The following is an 18,654-nucleotide window of genomic DNA, read 5'->3' as shown; positions in this document are numbered from 1 at the left end:
GTTCTCAGGAACAGAATTCTAAGAGAATTATTAGTTAAATGGAAGTTCTATCCTTTTGAAGACGCCACCTGGGGAGAGAAAGAAGCCGAACTAATGGTCAGCTTGCGAGATGAGGACATCTCGCATTTTTCAAGTGGGAGAGGATGTAAGATTCCTCCCCAGCCCCTCAAGCTGTCCAGTTTCTTCCCCTGTAATCAATCCCCTTTTCATAATAATAAAAGATCATGTTTCTATCTGCTTTGGCCTAGAGAGAGATAATTCAAATTTAGATATCTTTGGATGGAAAAATATCCCTTCTTATTAAAATAAATTTTCCCAAAATCGAAGCTTAAAAAGAAATTCCTAAGGTGCATTAGAAATTAATTATAATGTGCACAAAAGACCTTAGCCTAAGGGTCAAGATTTTCTGAAAATTTTGGATTATGGTCCAATTAAGGTTCCTATGGACCAATAAGATTAATCCAAATGTAGGGAGGAGATAAATTGAAGAATAAAAGAAAAACCCCCAAAAATGATATGTTTATGCACTGTTACTCTACTCCTGTGTCCTGAGCCATCTACATTGAATTTTTTTAAATAATTCAATTGTTTTTGGCCTAATCCTCTTTAAAGTGAATTGGTGGGCCACTCTTGCTTCAAACAAGAGTAGAACCCTCAATCACTCAAGCCAAAGGAGAGCTTACAAGCTCCATGTAAGCTAATTTTCTTACTTTGTTTACAAATTTTAATGAAAAATCTATGGTTTTCTTGATTTTTATGTTTTGAAAAGGCCACCCCCTTCTCTTCTTTACATTCCAGCCTTTCTTAATCCTAGAAAGATTAACTAAGGGATTAATTAAATTCTTCTTATTGTTTACCCTCTTGAATTTTAAAAATTGTGTAGATTAGAGTTCTATAATTTTAAATTGGGTTAATTAAGTTAAGTGTAGATAGATAAAAATGAGAAATGGTCAGCCATACAAAGGAGGTTATAGCAAAATTTTCTAGAATTTTGTGAAAAAGAAAGTTTGTTTTTATGTTATTCCAAAAGAGTAATTCCCACCATTTTTGCATCTAAAAAAAATTTCTAATTACTCCATGTACATATTCACCTATGAATATGCATGGATATCACTGATATTAATTATTAAATTTGATTTCTATGCATAGAAAGATGTATAAAGGAATTTTTTTATTACAAAAGTGTTATTCTTATTAAAATTTATTTTTATGCATAGAAAGATGCATAAAGTAATTTTTTTATTACAAAAGTGTTATTCTTATTAAATTTGATTTCTATGCATAGAAAGATGTATAAAGATTTTTTTTAATTACAAAAGTGTTATTCTTATTAAAATTAATTTTTATGCATAGAAAGATACATAAAGGAGTTTTTTTTAAATTACAAAAGTGTTATTCTTATTAAATTTGATTTCTATGCATAGAAAGATGCATAAAGGATTTTTTTAATTACAAAAAAGTGTTATTCTTATTAAATTTGATTTCAATGCATAGAAAGATGCATAAAAGAATTTTTTTATTACAAAAAGTGTTATTCTTATTAAATTTGATTTTTATACATAGAAAGATGCATAAAGGAAATTTTTTAATTACAAAAGTGTTATTCTTATTAAAATTGATTTTTATGCATAAAAAGATGCATAAAGGAATTTTTTTATTATAAAAGCATTATTCTTATAAAAATTGATTTTTATGCATAAATAGAAGCATAAAGAAATTCTTTTTTTATATAAAAGTGTTATTCCCATTGAAGTTGATTTTTATGCATAAATAGATGCATAAAGAATTTTTATATCAAAATTAGTTGTTTAAATTCTATGAGTATTTGATAAATGAATAATTAAATACTCTAAGAGAGACATTTTTATCGTTTTAAATTCACATGGATTGTAAAAAGAAAAATCAAGAAATCTATCGAGATGAAAATATTCACATCAATGATTTATTTATTCCTCATTAGAATTCGTAACTAATTTAGAAATCAGTTAAGTGAATATTCAAAGAAAGAAATTTAGTAAAATAGTAACTGAATTATCAAACCTTTTCGCCGAGAAAGATAGTTCAGGAAAAATCTTATCCGACTTGAACCTTGAATCAGACTATGACCAAGACCAAACTCTTTCGTCAGTTTCAAGGAAAGAAGGTGTGACTAGTTTAGAAAAATACATTCAAAACTCCCGCCAAATCTAAAACTAAGTTTGAGACCCTTCAAATTGATGTGTGGATCAAGGCTATAGAATTCGAGGAATTCTGGTATGAAATTCAAAATTCCGATCAAGAAGTTTTGGGGATACTGATTCAAGAAATACTCCTTGTATTCAAAAGAAAATCAAACTGAAAATTTGCATAGAAACCCTATTTTCTTAAAGGACTATCTTACGCCAGAATGCTAGAGGGAGCATTTGGTTTATGTTTTTCTAAGGGAATTTCGGTTGCAACAATTGGCGGGGAGTGTTCAAAGAACAGGTCACGTAGCAAAGCCGACCAACCTCGGTATGGTTGAAAAATGGTGCGCTTCCAGTATGATGGGCGAGGGCCGACGAAGCGGTCCCTGGTGCCAGGACACCTAAGGAGGATCCTGGAGGGTTTTGACCAGGAGATGCACGGGCTCGCAGTGCCTAGGACACCCATGCGTATGTTGTGGAAGATATATATGATGGATGAAATGATTATTGTAATCTGTTACTAGATCTCATTGTGCTGTGACTAGTTGGTCTCAACGGACAGTCCAGAGTGACTGTTTTTTGAGAAACAAGGGACTGGATGGAATTCTGGAGTTATGACATCTGTAACCAATAAGTGTTTGTCAATGGATTATTTTAAAGAGGAGTGTGTGCGTATCTGTATTTGAAAGCAAAAGTTAAGAAAGGCATTCAATTATGGGTGGGTGAGTAATTGTCTGGTTCTACCGATTCCAGTGTGGCTAGAATTATGGGTGGGTGAGTAATTGTCTGGTTCTACCGATTCCAGTGTGGCTGGGTGGTGGCTAACCCATGGGCCAGATGGGGTTAGGCTGGAATCAGTGGAGTTTTAATAATTAAGTTTAAATAATAGGAATATGCTTAGAATTTGAGTAGTTAAATAAAAACCTGAAGAATTCTTCAAATGATTAGATCAACGGATGTGCTGATTTCGGTTAGGAAAAAAGTGTTGATCTCCTCAAACTAAGTCAGTGATAGTTTTCCTTCTATCTGGTTTGATCAAGTGAAGGATAGTTTAGTCTCTTGACCCCGTTAGAAAATAAAAAAGGTGGAATCGCCCCCATTTTCTGGGCAAGGAAAATTTTCCCGATTTTGGTTTTGGAATGACCACCAGATTAGTCTCGTGTCCGAACATTCGAGGGCGAGGCCCCGAGTGGGAAACCCTGCCCCGCGCAAGAGGAAGCTACTTCCGTTACTAGCAATCGGGAATTCGGTGCACGGACGGGGCAGAGGGGTCTCACAGAAGACAACATCTTTGCTTACTCGCATCTCAGGAGCGGTAGGGTTATAGCATCTATAACCTTTTTGCTCCATAGCATAACTAATAATGAAGATGCATTTCTCTGCCTTTGGATCCAACTTTGTTCTCACTTCATCAAGAACATGTACATATGCAATACACCCAAACAAGTGAGACACATCCGGTCTTATGCCTGTAAATTTCTGTTCAAGAGTCATACCATGAATAGTTGTAGTGGGTGTCTTGCTCATAATGTACATGTACACAGCAGCTACTACTGCTTCTGCCCAAAAGTAATGTGGCATCTCATCGAAGACATCTCTGCTTACTCGCATCTCACAAGTGGTAGGGTTATAGCATCTATAACCTTTTTGCTCCATAGCATAACCAATGAAGATGCATTTCTCTGCCTTTGGTCTCACTTCAGGAACATGTACATATGAAATACACCCAAACACTTTCAAGTGAGACACATCCGGTCTTATGCCTGTAAACGTCTGTTCAAGAGTCATACCATGAATAGCTCCCGTGGGTGTCCTATTCATAATGTACATAGCAGTTGCTATTGCTTTTGCCCAAAAGTAATGTGGCATATTCTTTTCAGCCATCAAGGCACATGCCACTTTTGCAATGTGCGTGTTTTTCCTTTCTGCAATGCCATTTTGTTGCGGAGTGTACCTGCACGTAAACTGCCTCTTGATTCCTTGCTTTCTCAGGAAATCGTTGAACTCATTGGAGAAATATTCTCCCCCACCATATGATCTTAGGCATTTGATTTGCATGCCTTTTTCCTCTCGACCAAGGCTTTAAATCTTTGAAAGTGAGAAAACACCTCACTTTTCTCCTTCATGAAATAAACCCACACTTTCCTAGTGTGGTCATCAATGAATGTAACATAGTACTTTCAACCTGCAATTGTTGCAGTCTTGGTCGGTCCCCATACATATGAATGTATGACATCCAATGGCCTTACATTGACATGCTTTTCATGTGGGAAAGTATGTTTGGCATGCTTACCAAGTTGGCATGCTTCACATACCTTATGCATATTGTCAACCTTAAACTTTGGCAAACCTGCAAACAATATTTTGCACCTGCATAGACTGAAGTCACTGTACATTCACATGACCAATGCGCTTGTGCCATATGTCCATATCTACAATAACACTTGTTCAATGCGCAAACATGGTTGCCTTTATCTCATGCATGTTCACATCCAAAGTAAATATCTTGCCATTTCTATTACCCTTTGCAACCAAGCGACACTTATTTTTGAAGTCTTCCATAAAACATCCCTGAGGATTAAACCTAACTTACAGACCTTGCTCAACCATCTGTCCAATAGAAACCAGGTTCTTTGTAATATTTGGAACATGACGTACATCAGCCAAGTACTTCATTTTGCCATCTTGCATAGACAATGGCACTTTACCAACATGCACAATGGGATGCGCAGTATCATCACCTGTTTTTACATAACCTAGTTTTTCCATTTTGTGCATATCTCTAAACCACTCAGCATGACTGGTCATGTGGTTAGAGGTGCTAGAATCCACATACCATATATCTTGAGATCTTGACACATCTCCTGTTATGGAACTAAGCATGTGCTGCATCACAAACAACTGCTCACTTCTATCATCACCTCCATGTTTGCTAGATGATGCATAGTTGCGCCTTGCTACAACTTCCCACTTTTAATGTCGTTCTATTTTTTGTAGCAGTCCTTTGCCATGTGTCCTGGTTTGCCAAAGTAATAGCACTCTATACTATTTGCATTTTGGTTTCTTTGCCAACCACCTTGGCCTCTTTGGCTCCCCCTGTGAGGTCCCTATCCCTACCGGGCAACGAATTCAGGGGTGCTAGCAGCGGAAGTAGCACTTTTTATGTGGGGCAGGGTCCCACGCTCGGGGCCTCGCCCACCCACGGATATCCGGACAAGAGACTAATCCATCAGTTCTTCCAAAACCAAACCCGGAAAAACTTCCCTTGCCCGAAAAGCACAGGCGATTCCTCCAGGATAACTTTTCTCTAATGTAGTCAAAAGCCTTAACTAACTGAACTGAACTGAACTAACTGAACTGAACTGACCGAACCCGTAAGTCCCATAGTTAGATCAGGGAAAAGATTGTACTTGGATCATAGAGACCAACGCTTTTTTCCTCATTGAGAGGCATAGCCGTTGATTCTTTTCCATAGAATAATTTTTGTCTGGGATTTACTTCATCTATCGAACCAGACCAGAATTGAGTCTCAATTTAGGGATCCATTAGTCCAGTAGCCTAACCCCATAGCCAACCGCCCAACCACTGTAGTGATGGAATCCAATTAAGAATTTGGTTAGGTTGTCTTGGGTACAAGGGAAAAGAGTTCCCAGGCCCCCTAGTCTCCAACGACCTCATTCACAAAATGGTCAAAATGCTTCCCCAGCATTCTTGACATAAAATAGTCATTTAAAAACAGATTTCACATACAAATATAGTTCCAACAATATTTCCATCTTTTCTCATCACTCCATATCCTTTCACATTAGTCCCATCTTTTCTCATCTTCCCACAAATTTTTTTCTTCATCGATCCCTATCACATCACATCATTCCCACATCAAATCACATCCAATCGCATCATCCACATCATCCATACATCCATCCACATTATCCACATCAATCCACATCATCCATCCACATTATCCACATCAATCCACATCATCCATACATCCATCCACATCAATCCACATTATCCACACATCCATCCACATCTTCCATACATCCATCCACATCAATCCACACATCAATCCACATCAACCATACATCCATCCACATCAATCCACATTATCTACACATCAATCCACATCATCCATACATCCATTCACGCCAATCCACATTATCCACACATCAACCCACATCATCCATACATCTATCCACATCAATCCATATCATCCATACATCCATCCATATCAATCCACATTATTCCATCAATTTGATTACACATCTAGGATAAAGAATGGATTAATTCAATAATGAAGAGAATAGGGAAAGCCTTTCCAGCAAGGCATAACATCCATTTTCATTTTAAAGAAAGTAAAAATCAGAAAACCATAAAATAGAATAAGAAAAAGTAGAATTTCTAACTTACTAGGAGTTTTGTGAGCTTTGCTTTGGTTTGATGGTTTGAGGGATCTTCTCTTGTCCTACATGATTTTCTCCTTTGCTTCATTGATCAATGAATTTGACACCACTGTAATTGCAAGCAAGGAGGCTTTTCTGCTGAGTGCATCTGCAACCACATTTTCTTTCCCCTACCGATACTTTATTTCAAAATCAAACTCCTGCAGGGTCTGCATCCATCTCCTTTGACGCATGTTGAGATCCCTTTGGGTGAAGATCCACTTCAGACTTTGATGATCTGTCATCAAGGTGAATCTTTGTCCCAAAAGATAATCACAACTTCAGAGCATACACTACTGAGAGTAACTCCAAGTCATGGACGACATAATTCCTCTCATGTGTTCTGAGTTTTCTGGATTCATAGGCCACTGCATGACCTTCCTGCATTAGAGCACCGCCTAGGGAAAATCCACTGGCATCACTACCTCAAAGGGTTTGGTAAAATCTGGCAATTTAAGAATAGGGTTGGTTACTAAGGCTGTCTTCAGCTTGTCAAAGGCACTCTGACACATTGTAGTCCACTGAAAAAGTGTACTTTTCTTGAGAAAGTTAGTTAAAGGGGATGCTATCTGAGCATAGCTAGGTATAAAGATCCTATACCATCCGATTAACCCTAGGAATCCTCTGACTTCCTTTACTGACTTGGGTTCTAGCCATTCAACTACTACTGCTTATCTTTGCAGGGTCACGAGAAATCCCATCCTTTGACACTATGAATCCCAAGTATTCCACCTGGTCAACAACAAAGAAGGAACACTTGCTCTTCTTTGCAAAGAGTTGGTGTTTCCTTAGGATTTCTAGGACTTTGCGCACATGATCTTCATGATCTGCAGCATTCTTTAAGTATACTAAGATATCATCAAAGAAGACAAGAACAAAATCATCCAAGTATTCTCTAAGAATATCTTGCATAAGATGATTGAATGTCACCGGGGAATTATCTTGCATAAGACGATTGAATGTCGCCGAGGGAATTAGTCAATCCAAACGGCATGACTGTGAACTCATAATGCCCATAGCGAGTATTGAGAATGCTATCTTTGGGATGTCTTGCTCCTTGATTCTGATCTGGTAGTACCCAGATTTGAGATCTATCTTTGTAAACATTGGGTACCACTTAACCGATCCAGAAGTTCATCAATCCTAGGAATAGGATACTTATTCTTAATTGTTAATTGATTCAGTCCTCTATAGTTAATACAGAGTCTTAACGTTCCATCTTTCTTCTTTTGAAAGAGAACGGGCGCACCCCAAGGTGAGACACTGGGTCTGATGAATCCCTACTCTAACAGTTGTCTTAACTGTTCCTTAAGTTCTATGGCTTCAGGGACTGGCATTTTGTATGCACGCTGGGCTTACTGGGGCTGAGCTCCGGGGGTTAATTTGATCTCATGATCTACTTCATGAGACGGAGGCATCTCAGACAGCTCTTCAGAAAATACATCTGCATACTCACTTAACCACTCTGGTTCTTTAGCCTTGCATTTTATGTCTACTGGATTCATTTTAACGACATACACAACTTGCCTCTTTCTGAGCCATTTTAATAATTTGGAAGCCTTGACTAATTGTAGCACTGGGGATCCGGAAATTCGAATTCCTTGAACTTTATTCCCGTGAAGGTCTAGGAAAGAGATGGTTCCTTTGTGACGATGAATGTCAGCCTGATTCTTTTGGAGCCAATCCATTCCAAGGATTCCGTCATATATTCCCAGGGGTAGGACTCTGAACTGGCACTCTGTTACGTTCCCATCTAAGCTAAATTGAATAAGGTCAGTCTCAAGGTGAGTGACAAGAATCTTCGCACTGGCTAGGTTTCCCTGATTTTTTATTTAGGACTAATTTATGCAGACATCCTAGGGAAAGAAAAGAATGAGTACTGCCTGAATCAATCAAAAGCTCGAATTTCTTACCCTGGTACTCTGCTGGAGTCTGCAAGACTAAGAATTGACGGTTATTCCCCTGATGCTCAATTGCTGCATAGATCTGTCCTTTCTCTTCCTCCACTTCCTCAGCTATGGTGACTGCTTTGGCTGCTGCAAACTGAGGTGGAACTCTCTCTTTTTGGTTAATCCAATTCTGGGAGGGAGTTCAGAGATTGCTTTGCATGGAGGCTGTAGGCTACGCTAGCACTCTTCTTGGGTTACCCTGATTCTGGCGCGGGGGAGCCTGATTGGTGGACTGATATGAAGGAGTCTGTCTCGGAACTCTGGGACCCTGGCTTCCTTGGCCCACAGAAGGAGATAGGCAATCCTTGAGCTCGTGCCCAAGTCCTTGACATCCGAAGTATCTGTTCTTACTTTGAAGGTCTTTCCTTTGCATTCTGGAGAGAGCCAGAGTTCCTGAGAATGTACTTCCAGGGAAAGGTCTTCCTTCATTTCTCAAGCTTCCCGTCTCCACATTCTGGTTAGGACCTTGGTGTCTCTTTGGAGGCAAAAAGTTGAAAGAACTTCCCGGTGTCTGAAATCTCTTGAAGGATGAGGGAACTGGCTTTGGCGGGACTTTTACGATGAAGGCTTTGGCAAAGTCCTTCGCCATTCTGACAACTTCTGCTATGGACACTGGCTTGTTGGCATTTTTGACCAGTGTGTCCAAGGGTTCGTTCAGTCCCTGAATGAACCTGGCCACCATGAGTTGCTCTTCATCTAGAGGTGGTGAATATTTGAGTAGAAGAGCAAAAGCCTGGTGATATTCCTTGATGGTTTTGCTCCCCTGCTTTAGCTCTAAGAATTCGTTCATTTTGGTTTCCAAAAATCCAGGGGGACAAAATCTCTTTCTCAAATAGGTTTTAAGGTCATTCTAAGACTGAGTATTTATGTCTAGACGGTTGGTGTCACAGTGATTCCTCCATGCCACCCTAGCTGTTTCCAATATCTTCAGCCTAGCAAGAGCCATTTTGCTCCGCTCATTGTAGCCGGTGACGTCAAAATATTCTTCCATGGCTTCTACCCATTTCTCCACAGCCTGGCCCAGGTTCTCGCCTTCTCCTTTGAAGGGTCCTGGCTGAGTCCTATGAAGAACCTTGCGAACGTCAGGGTCAAGCTCATCATCTTCAGAGAGAGGGTCTGGTTGACGGCCACGGTTTCCTTGTCTCATGATTCTGCCAAAAATTATATATTATTAAATTTTTTATTTTGATATCGTCCACGAGATCCTAAGACTTAAGAGGTTTGAAAAACAATTTCTTAAACAAGACAATGATCTTATTGGAGATATATGACATATGTCCGATAACAGATTTTTCTTTATCAGGTCGTTCATAAACAATCACTTATACAACAAGGAATTTTTCTCCAGAAAACATTTCTTTATTTATATAAAAGTTGCAATATGTACATAGAGCAGCTTGGCTCCAGAATTCAAAATCTCCTCAGGAGACGCATAAAACGGTGGTACTGCATAGCCATGCTGATACAAACGTTCACTTACTGAGACAAGGGAGCTATTATCTTCTCCTTAGGAATAAATCAACTAAGGAGTTTGTAGACTTGGCATGAAAGTCTGAAATTTCAAGGTGTTGAATGATATAGAATGACACCATGCACCATTTTCAGCTTTATCAGAATCATTGACAATTAGAGGTTCTGCCTCAGCATTGCACGCTGGTCGCAAGAGGTGTGGACATACTGCCCTGCTCTGCAAACCACTTATGCTGTCGTCTCTCTGCTGGGTCAAGAAAATATAAATCCTCGAAATGGCATCCGAGACTCGCTCGGCTCGTTCGAGTTGAAGCAGAAGAGATGAGATGCTCAAAGGCGAACACAGTCATATCTTGAGACTGGGTGAGGTCGAGAATACCAGATAAATAGGGAACTTCCATCTATAAAAACAATTTCTTTGATTGAAAATTCTTGATTAAAGAAGCTTACGAAATGAAAATACATTATGAAAAATTCTTTTTTTTGAGTTTTTATTATCAATTTTTGATAAGAATTTGTTTATCCTTATTAGCTTTCAACAATGCTCTGATACCAGCTGTGAGGTCCCCGCCCGCTCGCTCCGGGGCTCCTACTGGCGACAAAAGCGGCGTCGGCCTCCCACGCGGGGCAGGGGTCCTGCACACTCGAGGCCTCGTTCGTGGATGTCCGGGACAAGAGGTTAGCCTGGGGGCGGTTCGGGCCCGGAAGACTCCCCTCGCCCGGAAGGCACGGGTGATTCTACCAGGAAGGGGAAAAATCTTTTAACTAGGAGATTACTCTAACGAGTCAAGTCTTGACTAAATTAAACTGATCTGACTGAACCTGAAGTCACATGGTCAAATAATCAAGAAGAGACTTGCACTTGGTCCATGGAATCACTGCTTTTTTCCTCATTTTCAAGGCACAGCCGCGAGGCACAGCCGATGATCCCCTCCCACAAAACAAGGTCTTCTCAGGATTTAAACTGATTAACATAACTAATCGTATCTAGTTGTTTCTAAGAAATCCTCCGATCCAGCCTAACCCCATCCAGCCCATGGGTTAGACAACCACCCAACCACTGAATTGGTTGGATTCCTTTAAAAAGATTTGATTGGGTTTTTGCCCGGGTACCGAGGAAAAGAGTTCCTAGGCCCCCTAGCCGTGCAAAAATCAAATAAGCATACCACGTACACACCCAATATGAAATTGCCATTTATAATAGATTTGACTGGCTTTAAGACAATCCTTGAATAAAATCATAATAGGCATACCACGTACACACCCAATACCACGTACACACCCAATATGAAATTGCCATTTATAACAGATTCGACTGGCTTTAAGACAATCCTTGAATAAAATCATAATATTTTTGATCATCATTTTCCAAAATTCCAAGTCCATTGTATTATAAAAATGCATTCTCTGAACTCTCCGTTGAAGACCAGCTGGCCAACCAATGAGATCCAGTATCAAATTTTTGTTCCCAAAAACCTTTCCTTTTTGTCTATCAGATATCTTCCTCGACGTACGCCTAGGTGTCCTAGCAACCGCGAGCCCGTGCATCGCCTGGTCAGAACCCTTTAAGATCCTCCTTAGGTGTCCTAGCACTTCACTCAGGGACCGCTTTGTCGGTCCTTGCCCATCGTACCAGAAGCGCACCATTTTGACTGTACCGAGGTTGGTCAAGACCTCGGCAGGCTTTGCCGCGGCGGGTGACATCCCTTGACGGCTCCCCGCCAGCTGTTCCAACAAACCTTCTCTTAGAAAAACATAAGCCAAATGCTTCCTCCCAGCATTCTGGCGTAAAACAGTCCTTTGAATGAAAAACAGAGTTTCTAATGCAAGTGAGATTCCAGTTTGAGATCGGTTCCAAAGACCCTTTTTCCAATAATTTCCAGTTTTATAATGAGGATCCTTGATCTCTCATGAGGGTAATCTACCCGTCATTTTATCCATTTATCCAACTAGATTGTTGGTGAGATTGGTCAGGGAGAAAAACTAGATTAGTTCTGGTAGTCTATTCTTTGGATTTAGTAACTGGAATTGGTCACACAATGTTTTTGTCTGATTCAATTCGAGAGAAGGACAATTAGGTTTACTGTCCGACCTCACGTAGTCTAACTAAATTCATTCAGTTCAGTTCTACCAGGATTCCTTTCATCTAAACATCTAGTTTTTGGGTAAATATCTATTTAGTGATTTTACCAATTCAAATATCCAAGATATTCTTTTTCCCACATAAATTCTCAACCTTAATTCATTAGGTAGAATTATGATGGAAATTCATCTTTTGACATTAGAATTATGATGGAAATTCATCTTTTGACATTAGAATTTAATTCAAATCCATCTTTTCTCAAATATCATGGAAGTTCATCTTTTGACTAAAATATCAATACCTATTTTTTTTTTAAATAAACTTGAAATCCTTCTTTTTCTCATTTCAATGAGTGCAACACAATTATCATGGGAATTCCTCTTTTCCATAAATTAAATCTATTAAAATTCTTCTTAAAATTACATAAAAATAACCATTAATTTCTTTAAGCTAAAAATTCCACTTTTCTCATCTAAACATTTGAATTCCAATATAGTGGGAATTCCTCTTTTATCATTTAAACTTATCTATGCAAAAAGATAAATTTAACTAAATTTTTCTCTTAAAATTTAAATAAAAATATCCATTAGTTCCTTTTCACTAGGAATTACACTTTCTTCATTTAATTAATTGGATTCCAATATGGTGGGAATTCCTCTTTCATCATAAAAATTTTACCTATACAAAAAGATAAATTTAACTAAAATCTTTCATAAAATATACATTATTTTAGCATTCCAATTTTTTTCTCTAAAACATTAGAATACATGGATTTCCAATGTCATGGGGATTACTCTTTTATCATAAAAATAAATTACTAGAAATTTCTCTTTTTCCTAATTTACTAATTATGCATAAAAATAAAAATCAATTTCTCCATGATTACAATGAGAATCATTCAATTAATTTAGGATGATAATTCCTAAAATATGGTAAGAAGTCCTCTTTTCATATTATGAATGAAAATGTTTTATGTGTTTATTCTACAGAAATTTTGCCATAGCTCCGCCGCCGCCGCCGCTGCTACTATTGATCATTCTCAATTTAATGTTTTATGTGTTTATTCTACAAAAATTTTGCCATAGATCCGCTGCTATTATTGATCATTCTCAATTTAATTGAAAGAATGAAGTTTAATATTATTGATATGATTAGAATGATTACAAGGGATTAAAGTAAAGTGTAAGATCCCTGTCCCCACCGCACAATGAATTCAAGGGTGCTAGCAGTGGAAGTAGCACTTCTTGTAGGGGGCGGGTCCCACACTTGGAGCCTCACCCATGGATATCCAGACAAGAGATTAATCCATCAGTAAACCGAACCCGAAAAAACTTCCCTTGCCCGAAAATCACGGGCGATTCCTCCGGGATAACTTTCTCTAACGTAGTCAAAAGCCTTATCTAACAGAACTAATCTGACTGAACCTGCAAGTCCCTTAGCCAGATCAGGGAAAAGATTACACTTGGATCATAGAGACCAACGCTTTTTTCCTCATTGAGAGGCAAAGCTGTTGATTCTTTTCCATAGAACAATTTTTGTCCGGGATTTACTTCATCTATCGTACCATAACAGAATTGAGTCTCAATTTAGGGATCCATCAGTCCAACCTGACCCCATTTAGTCCCATGGGTTACCAACCACTATAGTGATGGGATCCAATTAAGAATTTGGTTAGGTTTTGCCCAAGTACCACGGAAAAGAGTTCCCAGGCAGCCCCCTAGCCGGATATTTATGTAAACTTAAAACTAGTCACACCACTTACACACCCAATATGAAATTGCCTTTGTCTCAGCATCATCTATCTTTAAAAACAATCATTTAATGAAACCATTGTCTCACAGATCATAATCCTCAAAATCTCCGGTTGAATCCTTATTTCCAATCATTCCTTCATCGGTGTATCTATGGCATCATTGGCAACAACCAGAACGCTCACCACCTGACCACTCAGGGGCCTTTTCGATAGTTCCTAGCTCATAACAACCGGCAATATATTCACATATCAAAATGGAAACTCCGTTGAGAATCAGCAAGATCAACCAACGGATCCATATAAAAGGGCCATGGACTCATCCGTTGAGAACCAGCAAGGTCAATCAACCAAATCCATGCCCAAATTCAGAAAACAACTCTTACTCCTTGTTCCAATATCTTCCACGACGCACGTGTGGGTATCGTCGTCGGTGACCCAGAGCCTGAGCACCGTATTCAACACCCTCTAGGATCCTTCGCAAGTGACCTAGTGCTTCACTCATAGGCCGCTTCCTTGGTCCCTCATCCACCGTACCGGAAGCTCACCATTTTAATCCAACCAAGGCTAGTCAAGACCTCAGCTGACCTTGCTACGCGAGACGTCCTCCGTTGACTCTCCGTCAGCTGTTGCAACTTTATCAGCTAGGTCTACGACCTTAATCACAAGACAGTCAAAATGCTTTCCCAGCATTCTTGACATAAAACAATCATTTAAAAACAGACCATAAATACAGTTTCTATAACGAACTCTTGTCTTTCCACAATAATCAACATAACTTAATCCACATTCATTTTATATAAATTTCCATTCTCATTCAATCGCATCATTTTCCATCTCATCACTTATTTCCTCAAATATCCTCATCAGATCTCATTCACTCGCATTTACCCATATCCACATCTCATCACATCATATTCATTCACATCTCATCCATTCATATTTACCCGATTCGCATCACATCACATCACATTCATCCCATCTCAATTCACATAACATCACATCCATTCTCATCCCATATCATTCATTCACATCCCGATTCACATGACATCACATCCATTCTCATCTCATATCATTCATTCACATCCCGATTCACATGACATCACATCCATTCTCATCCCATATCATTCATTCACTTCCCGATTCACATGACATCTCATCCATTCACATCTCATATCATTCATTCACATCCCGATTCACGTGACATCACATCCATTCACATCTCATATCATTCATTCACAACCCGATTCACATGACATCACTTTCATTCACATCCCATATCATTCATTCACATATCCTGATTCGCATGACATCACATCCATTCACATCTCATATCATTCATTCACATCCCGATTCACATGACATCACATCTATCCATTTTACATCACATCACCTCCATCCTTTCACATCCATCACATCACATTCGATTCATATCTATCACATTCACATCCACATATATTCTTTCACATACATATCTATATCCGTTCTTTCACATACATATCTATATCCGTTCTTTCACATACATCCACATCCATTCTTTCACATACTAATTCACATCCATTCTTCACATACACATTCACATCCATTCTTCTAATACACATCTTTATCCATTCTTTCACATACTCATTCACATCCATTCTTCTCATACACATTCACATCCATTATCATCACATACATTCACTCATATCCCATATCATTCATTTACATTCTGATTCACATGACATTACATCTCATCCATTCATTCATATTTATCTGATTCACATCGCATCTCATCACATCTATCCACATCACATTCTCATCACTTCTATTCATATCACATCCATCCATCCATCCATTCATTCACATCTATCTGATTCTCATCACATTTGTTTAAACATAGAATTTAAGAGAATTTCTAATTTTTTATATAAAGATTCTTTACACATTTATTTATGCATAAAATCAACTTCAGTGGGAATAACACTTTTAACAAAATCTTTTTATGCATCTATTTATGCATAGATTCAATTTTAAGGAAAATAACACTTTTAAAATAAAAATAAATCCTTTATGCATCTTTCTATGCATAAAATCAATTTTAATGAAATTAACACTTTTGGCATAAAAATAAATTCCCTTATGCATCATTCTATGCAGAAAATAAAAATTAATGAGAATAACTCTTTTGAAATAAAAATAAATTTCCTTATGCATCTTTCTATGCATAAAATCAAAATTTATGAGAATAACTCTTGAAATAAAAATAAATTCCCTTATGCATCTTTCTATGCATAAAATCAACATTAATGAGAAAAACTCTTTTGAAATAAAAATAAATTCCCTTATGCATCTTTCTATGCATAAAATCAAAATTAATGAGAATAACTCTTTTGAAATAAAAATAAATTCCCTTATGCATCAGTCAAGCCCAGGATATGGGAAGTTTCAGAATGGAAGAAATGTCCTTTTCTCAAAACTCAATCCCCTAGAATTCAACTTCAGAAGTTCCACCCTTGAGCAAGGGAGTAAAATGCTATAATTGTCAAGGATTTGGACATCGCAGTATGGATTGTCCAACTCCTTTTGGATCAAGGTTTTCAGGGCAGGGAAATTAGGGATCAAGATTCCAGACTCCAGCTCCTTCCTTCAAGAGTAATCAAGTTTCTATCCGCCAAAATCAGGGAAATCCCAGAGGTAGACCGTCTAACCAACCCGCAGTTTCAAACCAAAGTAATGCAAGACCTCTGCCTCAGAATAGGGGAAGTCAAAGAGTGTTGTTCCCAAATCGGCCATCCACTTTCAAGGCAGTAACGCTGGAAGTGATTGAAGAAGAAGAAGAAGATGAAAGAGATCATACTCCACCTGCAAGATGATGACATCTCACATTTTTTAAGTAGGGTAGGATGTAAGATTCCTCCCCCAGCCCCTCAAGATGTCCAGTTTCTCCCCATGTAATCAATCCCCTTTTCAGAATAATAACAAATCTTGTTTCTATTTGTTTTTACCTAGAGAGAGAAAATATTCTAGAGAGAGGTAATTCAGTTTCTAGATATCTTTGGATGGAAAAATATCCCTTCTTATTAAAATGATTTTCCCTGAAACAGAAATTCAAAAAGAACTTTCGAGTGTGCAATTGGAATAAATTGAAAATAGGTAAAAAGGACCTTAGCCTGAGGGTCCAAATTTTCTAACTTTTTTGGATTAAGGATAAATTGAAGAATAAAAGAAAAATCCCCAAAAATGAGTAAATACTCACATAAGATGAAGAGTTGACTAAGGACAAGGTTTATTAGTTAAAAAAGAAAAGATATTTAGAGGAAATGATAAATTTTTGACACCTCAGTGTGGGGAATTTCCCTCGTGAAGGAGGCACCTATTTCACATGTGTGGATGAGTTTTAAACTCACAAATAATGAGATATTTTCATCTCTCCTCTCTCTTGTTTCAACTAGATCCAAAAAGTGAGCTAAACTGACCCAAAAAGTGAGCTAAACTGACCCAAAAATGGTCAAAAATTGACCAAACTGATCTAGAAAATTTTAGAATCAGTTTGCTTGGTTAGAGGCTCATTTTTTCCTATAAATAGAAGCCTCCCCCTTTGTAAAAGGTTGATAGTGTTTATGCATTGTTACTCTACTCCTCCCCAGAGTCAAATACATTGAATTCAATTGATAATTCAATTGTTTTTGACTAAATCCTCTCCAAAAGAATTGGTGGCCACTCTTGTTGCAAACAAGAGTAGAACCCTCTATCCCTCAAGCTAAAGGAAAGCTTACAAGCTCCATGTAAGCTTAATTCTTACTTATTGCGAATTTCAAATCTATGGTTTTCTTAAATTTTATGCTTTGTAAATGTTTGAATTAAAATCTGATGCTATGCCTTGATGGAAAGGCCACCCCCTTCTCTTCTTTATAATTCAGCCCTTCTTAATCCTAGAAAGTTTAATTAACCCAAATCCACCAAGATGATCTTCGTCGGCTACATCAAACACTCTAAAGCCTTCCGACTTTGGGATCCCAACAAAGAAAATTTTATATTATCTTGGGACGTGCGCTTTGATGAAACCCCAAAGACTTCCAAATCCTCAAAATCACAAGCAGCTTCATCAACTCCCTTGGCTCCACCCTCACCATTGGTTCTTACCTCTCCTCTGCCTCCGTCAAGTACCTCTCTGCCTCCATGGTGGCTTCACTCTACATTGCAGGACTCTCAAGTCCCTTCTCCGACCATTTATCAGTCTGGGATTGCTCCATCGGGATTGAGGATATCTTCCATATTACAACCCCAGAGTGTTGGCATGCTTACAATTAATTTTGCATTGATGACTTCCTCGATGCATCATGTGGAGCCTTCTACTCTAGAGGAGGCCTTACAAATGCCTGAGTGGTGGCTTGCGATGGAGGCGAAAATGGATGCCAATAATAGAAATCACACATGGTGTTCCCCACCCTTCTCATAGGAAGGTTATTGGCATCTTCAAATGGACTTATAAATTGAAGTTTTTTGGGTCAGTTTAGTCCACTTTTTGGATCTAGTTGAAACAGGAGAGAGGAGAGATAAAAATATCTCATTATTTGGGAGTTTAAAACTCATTCAAGCATGTGAAATAGGTGCCTCCTTCATGAGGGAAATTCCCCCATACTCAGGTGTCAAAAATGTATCATTTCATCTAAATATCTCTCTTTTTTAACTATTAACCTTGTCCTAGTCAACTCTTCATCTTATGTGAGTATTTACTCATTTTTGGGGGATTTTTCTTTTATTCTTCTATTTATCTCCTTCCTACATTTGGATAAATCTTATTGGTCCATAGGAA

This window comes from Cibotium barometz, chromosome 12, assembly GCF_041138505.1.
Source record: "Cibotium barometz isolate CiBa-2024 chromosome 12, ASM4113850v1, whole genome shotgun sequence".
NCBI lineage: Eukaryota > Viridiplantae > Streptophyta > Polypodiopsida > Cyatheales > Cibotiaceae > Cibotium > Cibotium barometz.
This window is presented reverse-complemented; position numbering follows the sequence as displayed.